Source organism: Clarias gariepinus, chromosome 19 (genome assembly GCF_024256425.1).
Source record: "Clarias gariepinus isolate MV-2021 ecotype Netherlands chromosome 19, CGAR_prim_01v2, whole genome shotgun sequence".
NCBI lineage: Eukaryota > Metazoa > Chordata > Actinopteri > Siluriformes > Clariidae > Clarias > Clarias gariepinus.
In genome coordinates this window covers 25,833,909-25,841,650 of record NC_071118.1, presented here as the reverse complement: position 1 = coordinate 25,841,650, position 7,742 = coordinate 25,833,909, and positions in this window count along the sequence as shown.

Here is a 7,742-nt window from a genome sequence, read left to right as displayed (position 1 = left end):
ACGCTGGATAACTTTAAAGCATAAAATACAATGTAAATTATGGTGCAGACTTAAAGGTTAAAAAATGCATTACTCATTTTTTAAATGTACCAAAAGGTCAATGATCATGCAACGTTAGCAGGGAAGGGATCGAGAGAGTTAGTGTCGCTAGCATGGTGCTTGTTTCAAAGGATGTTTTACAAGATGGAGTGTTACAAAGTTTATTCGATTATTTGTTTACAAGTGACTTTATAATGCTGTAGTCTTACTTCGCTGTTTCATAAAGGATTTGTCCTTGTCCTTTTGAAAAAGTTTACGAGTATCATTTTGCATTATGCCAGTGATTAAACTGGGTTTTATAGACAGATTTAAAGTGCTAGTGAGGCTGTTTTATACTCAGAGTTGCCCTTTTAAAGTTGTGGAAACCTGTTGTTGGTCAGAAAAAGCTGCTTGCGGTGAGGTCGTAAACTGGCAGAAGTGAATAAATGAAGGTGTGTCCCAAGCCCGAAATGAGCTGGCGGGTCTCTCCATGCTCATCAAGCTGTTTAAGACCTAAAAGCAGCAGCACATCCAGTAGCTCTATTCACATGTGCCTGATTTGTAATGACTTCCAAATGTGGGCTGTTTGACTCCACTCGCTCGCCTCATCAGAGCCGAAAATGGTCTTTGGCATCGCACAAAGAACATTCTATTTAAATAGAACGCTAACAGTTATAAGAGAAGGGGAAGGGTTTACTCCTTCAATACAATAGACAAAGAAGGGGAGAGCAATTTTATTCTTGTGGAAAATTAAAAAGATGACATAAGTCAGACCTTTTTTTTTTTTATTTCATCCTTGTTAATGCCCAACGTTACAATGATAATGTTTGTTTTCGTGTGGCTCCGTCTTTTTTTTATCAAGTCTTGTGTGACCCGGCAGCGAGTTTAAGCAGTTTATTAGGCAAGAAGTCTGCACTTCGAGTCAGTCATTCCATGGTGTAATTGCTGTCTAAAAATATTACCTTCTTTTATATAATTCTCCCTAATATTCATATGCAGCGTAGTTATAAAAGCAAAAGAACAGGGCAATTTTTTTTTTCACTGTCGATCATGGGAAAAAGAAAGTCAGGCTCCGTCAGATTAAGGAGTTAGTTAGTTTCAAAGCCAAAATTAAATTCTACCTAATATCATGTATGATTAACCCCATTGTAGAAAACTCTTACAGTAGCTGTGTGATTTACTAACATGAATAATGTCTTAATATATGTATGTCTTTTACTTAAATATTATCTACTACTTAAATTTTACCTCTCATTCTAAAAGCAGCTTAAGTATTACAATATCGGTATTAAAAAAGCATTTATTATAAATATAAAAAATCCTACAGCTGAAAAAGTGTAAAAAAAAAAAAAAAATTATTCAATTTTAAAACAGGATTTAATTTTATTATTATTTGATTTTAATTTTTATTTTTTACTGAAAATAAAGGATACAATGGATGGGCTGGAGAGGAGACAGAAAGAAACGATGGCGGACACTGGACCCGGGAATATTAATTAAAAAATAAAATATATAATTTTTATTTTTATATAAATAAGGATAAAACAATTCTTGGAGAAATTGTGAAGTAGGGGTGCACAGATACATTGGTTTTCCTGGAAAAGATGATGAACGGCTTTTTTCTAGACCAATGTGTTCCTGAGATATGGATATTCACCATCCTGGATGTGTGAGTGTGTGTGTGAGTGGACAGAGGTGATTTAGCCTGGTTGTCTTAGCAACAGCTCTTGCTGCACGCCTGATATCTTCTAACCTGATGTCTTGCACTCACTTGAAAAAAAAGTGACAATAAGTGTTAATTAATTGCCTGATGGCGAATTTACTGTTTGAATTGAGTCAAAGGTAGGTTCTCGCTAATTGACTGTAGAATCCTAATGATACTGTATTTAATGGTTCGAACTTTTAGTGAGGTTTAGAACGGCTTTAGAAAGGGTTACTTATTTTTGATCAATGTGGGTTTTTTTTTTTACAAAGCAATTGAGATTTTTAAGCTCGATGGCCAAGCTAGGAACCCTGAGGCTAAAAGCTCAAACAAATTCTGGTAACTTGAAAACGGTGTGCTTTGTGCTGAGGTTGACTGCATTTTGTTGGGTAATAAGCCAAAAACAAAAAGCTTGACCGATTCCAGAGAAACTGTGAAAAGCGTACTGGCTGTTACAAAGCACTGATACTGGAGACTCCTTTAATAAATGTTCAATAAAATGTACATCCATGTACAGTATACTCAATGATTCTGTTTTTTTTTTCTTAAATAACAACACAATAAAAATATATTTATAATTATTTATAATCATTATTATATTAAGCATCTACCATTTGACTTACATGTAATCACCTTAAATGTATAGACCATATTGCCGATGAAGGCTGAGTTAACATTTTTAGATGAGAATTACATTATTACAGTATATGTTTAGTTTATTCCAGATTTTTGACCTAAAAAAAAAAATAAGATACAACAATGCTGAGAACAGGACACTGAGTTAGAGATGGAAAGAAACTGCATTCCTTGCATATTCTTGTAGGCTTTTCAGCTTAATGCAGAATATTTTATTTTTTTATTTGTGGCTGCTTACTGTACCTTCAAAAATGTGAAAAGAAAGAAGAAAAAAGCACACTGAAAGGTTTTAATAAAATTAAATGGAATTAAATATTAAAGGCTTTAAAACAGGACATGAGTTCTCACTCTGATTATCATCATTAACATCTTATAACCTGATGTCAAAGTCACATTGTCGGCTTTTTACCCCACTGATCTCCGTTCCTGCAAGCATCATTGGGGAAATATTCCCTGATTCATTCATTTTATTATTGGGTCTTTTGACCATTTTAAACTTTTCCGGTGCTGCTCTTTGGTTTGATGATGATGCTGATGTCCTTGATGATGGTGTCGCAGACATTTTGACAGCAAGTATCTGATCACATCCACTGCTACACAGCTTTCCAACAACTCAATCATGCTTAGCTGGCAAGGTTTTGGAGATCTTCACGCAAACTGATTTTTTTTTACAACCATGTTTGTTAAACAGGCTCTTTACCCAATACAATCTTTGTTAATATTAGCATGTTTTTTACTTTTTTTCAAACCCAGACCCAGAAGCTAGGTCCCAGGCGACAGTGCTAAACGCTAAGCCATCGTGCCACTGTGATACATACTGTACCATAGAGTATGTATCACAGTGGCACGTAGTATTCCGTAGTTTTACCGTAGTGCTTTAGACATTACTCTCTAGAGTACCAGGGTTGGTACTATGGCACTTCAGTGGGTACCGTGGTTGTACAATGTACCACCATACTTTGGTCTAGATCACAATCTATAAGTTTGATTTAATGGCAGAAGTGATAATAGATAGGTTTCGTTCACATTACAAGTCACATTGTTCCATTCAGATTGGATTTGTTCACATTCATAATTACAAGTGACTTTCATCTGACTTTAATGTGAACGCATCAGTCTTCTGAAATGGCGTGCACATCTTTGCTCGCACGTCTTTGCTCACACCATCTGGTTTTAAATATGTTATATTTGTGCAACCAAACAATGGATAGGATTTTAGCAAATGTATGCTTGGGATTTTTTTCTAGAGGACAGCAAAAAAGTTAGTCTGCTGTATTTTTTGAGGTACAGAAAAAGAAACAAAGCCAGACATATCACTTTAGCTGTTTCAGCAGCTCGTACTTCTACAAAATCCCATGCAAAGATTGCATATTTGCATATGAATCCCATGCATATTAATTCCAATAATTCGGTAAATATCATTGTACAGTAGGTGTGCTGGGAATTTGGTAGTAATATGTTACTGTATGTACCACAATGCATTGATGAATACCATGGAACTTATTGGATACCACAGTAGCTACCAAAGTTTAACATGTCTAACATCTACTGTAATATGTCTGTACGTATTGTACTGTGTTAGATATGTTAATGCTAACAGTACACTTATCATGGTATACTACATATTAGATACCTATGGTACTCATTAAATTTCATGGTATTCCCAAAATTCTTGAGTATTAAACTTTGGAGATAGACACATACTGTAACAGGTGAGATATCACTGCAGAGCTTACTATATAAATTATACCATCGTGGTACGTAAACATACTGTACATACAGTACTGTCAAAACCTCTTATGGATAGCCATACTGTAGCACCATCTTTCTGGTCTTCCCAAACAACTTTTGCAAATGTTTTAAAATAAGCTACATCTCTGCTTAAATGCCCTAATCCTTTATGTGTTGTCAGAGAAAGGGCCAAGGAAAGTTTCTTGCAAAATTGTTTAAACATTGCAAAAGTTCTGTAGTATTGTGAAAAGCATCTCAGTTCGTGCTTTCTGCATATGTCTACCAAGACAAGTATTGCTAAACTGGAAGCCTTTCCAGTTTTTCCAATTTCAATCACAAGCATGTGTGTTTACGCAAGGCTGCCCATTATGCCCCGAGTGAAGAGATTGCTGTAATTGCTATAAATTACTCAATAGAGACCACGCTATTGAATCACTCTGAGAATATCCAGCAAAGTCCAAAAACACCGGCGTTAGATTTTTTACAGTATGTCAAATATACTGGTTAACCGACTCAATGCTGGTTTGTTGATGGCTGCGTGTTCAGAGCAATAAAACATTCAGGACGATTTGGACAGCTGTTCTGTTTGAAAGCTTTGAAAGTCTGTGTATGTATTTGCTCTCATAAACGCCACAGCAAGCTTTTCCTACAGCATGTATTTATCTTTAAATATCTTTGAGCATTCTGGTGATCCTTTCCAGTTGGCCTTTTTTTCCAAGGTTTGGTTGCTAATTTGTCTTCAGCACCACTCCGATGCAACGATGTCGAAAGACGTCTCTGTTTTATGTTGCTTCCCGCTGAGTGGTTCCACACTGGCTGGCTCTGTGGCCTGCTAAAGAGCTGGAAAGCCCAGCTGATGCGAAAAGCAGCCTGCAGTAAGGGCCGTGAGTTACCCATGGGAAGCCTTTCAGAGGTCTTGCGGAGACACGAAATAAGCACATCCACTTATATGACCTTGCGGAAGTCATGCGATAAATCAAAAGCACACTTATCACTTCAGCAGGCTGTGCGCGCGTCTAGCTCCAGCTCTTAATTTTACCAATTGTATGCGGGACGGTTCCAACACAAAAGCAGTAAATGGTGCATGATCGTGGGAGGCTGGAGTCTGATCAAGAGCTTGGAACAGCCCAAAATACACACGTGCACAGACGTCCAGGCTCCAGATGTGACTCTGGGCTGGAAAACTCCCAGGCTGTGATGGACGTGAAGCAGCCGGGGACTGCCGGGAAGGGTAAATCGATCCTAACTGCTTGAGATCAATAGCAATAATGGTGACACTCTTGTTTAGCCCTGAACGAACAGAGACAGATGAGGAAAGACAGGGGCTTCCACCACAATGCCATACGCATAGATTTTTCTTTTGCTGTGAGGAAAGGTCACAGACACCTTAAAAGGTGCATCATGTTTTAATGAAGATTTTCCCTTTATTATTTTATCTTATTGACAACTGAAACTGGGTTAAATTCTTTGCTATTATAGTTCGGTCTCACGTCTAGATCACGATCTATAAAGTGTCGTTAGCATGCGTGATAATAGAAAGGTGAGCAATCATTGAAAGAGCATTAGAATGAAGACGCCAGATTGGATTTGTTTGCGTTTGTAATTGCAAGTGACTTTTATCCGACTTTATGTGAACACGTCTATCCTCTGAAACGGCGCGTATGTGCAGATATATACGTCCTTGCCAGCACATTGATATGTCTTTTCCTAAAAAATCTGGGCTAAAATGTGCAAGCAGAAAATGCGATTTTAGCACACATGCTTGGGATTTTGCTCTGGAGGATGGCAAGAAGTTAGTCTGCTGTATTTATAGAGGTGCAGAAGAAGGAAGAAAGCCAGACACCTCACTTTAGCTGTTTTAGCAGCTGTTGCTACAGTAGTACTGCTATAAAATCCCCGTGCTGCTGGTGCTGACTGATGACGACAGCGGCTGACTCATGCACAGAGGCAAAAAAGTCATATGAATTCCAAGCTCGCCATTCTCATTTAAGTCACTCGACCATATGTCGGATATGGACAGTATCTGATAGGACCACATATGAAAGACTGTGATGACTCCAGTTCGATTTGAAAAACATCAGATTTGTTTGCTCAGACAGCCCTACAAAAAAAAAAAAAAATCGGTCACGTTAGAGTAACGTGAGTTGAGTTACTTCAGTCTGGTAACGTGAACACCCATCCATCCGTCTAGGAACCTCTGTAGTCCAACTAGGGACTGTGGAGGCCAATGGTGACCATTGTATTTATTCCCATTTATACAGTTAGTGTTTCCAGTCAACATTCACATGCATTCACAACATTAATGTGAACAAAGCCCCATTAATTATTTTCTATGCAACACCAGATGTTTTAATTTTAATCATTTTGATGCAGCTTCGGAAATCCCTTCACGGTCTATTACAATATCTACGGTAGTTTTGTCCAGCCTGAACAAAGGGACATTCACCGTGTCATATTCACATGCTCAAAGCTTGACCTAAACACTCTTCAGACCAATGTTTTTTTTTAAAACGTGTTTTGAACACTAAAAGTCTTAACTGATTCCTTATGCATTTTGTTCATGAAGAAATATAGCCGAGATAGTCTTAAAAAGCAAATAAAGCACTCCCATGTCCTTTTGATGCAATATATTTATGATTTCCTAAAGTCGAGGTGTCAAAATAAATACAGAAAACTCGAATTCTGGCCAAGATCTTGTCTTTCTTGGCTGTTACTGTAGCAAGAATTCAGCCACAGTAACATCCAACATGATTTCCTACACCTTATACACATTCACGGTGGAGTTCAAATGTTCTTCATATGAAACTCTTCTCTGTTCTACACTAGGCTTCTACATACAGTACATTAGAGTTTTTTTAAGGGTTCCACCCGAATGACAAGCCAAAGAAGGCTTCGGGTTTGTACTGTATATTTCATATTGGTCTAATCTAAGGAGTCTGCACTTTGACCACTAGCTTTCATTGTTATCAAAGTCCTTGTCAGACGAGGATATGTTCTATTTGCTCTCTCTTTTCATCGTCCACTGCTGAAACGCGTAGGAAATTCTACAGACGTAAAGAGTTTAACTAGAGAAAACAAAGTTTGTTTGCATCCTGTCACTTCTCATTTGTTCAATATGTACTCATTTTTTTCATGACCCTCCTTGGAAAGCAAATATCCACTTGAAAATGTCATTTATGTTCAAAGTATTTAGCATATGCCCTTATCCAGACTGACTCACACAAATGCTTTGTAGTCTATATAGAAATATATACTCTCATGCTCGTACCAGGATCTAAGCAAATATAGCCATCGGCAAACACAATAGACATGCAGACTGGCCCTCAGGTCATTGGTGGTTTTAAAAGCGCAAGACTCCTTAGGAGATCTAGGAAATTAGTTGTGAAGATGCCTGGGGTGTTGACATTTTAAAGGGCTTTAATAGATTCTGAAGACGTCATCAGTTGGTCTCTAGGCTGAAGACATCCTGCAGTCCTAACTGTTCCTACCTAAATCATGAGTGGAGATAGTAAAGAGTCCATCTACTACCTGGGACTTCATTGTGTTTTGAGAGATGGTGGGTCAATTCAAGCCACTTGATCAGACTTTACTCTAAGTAGGGAGGATTGGTCTATTTGTCTAGTTACAAGTAGAATGGAGAAGGCAGCAATGGGAA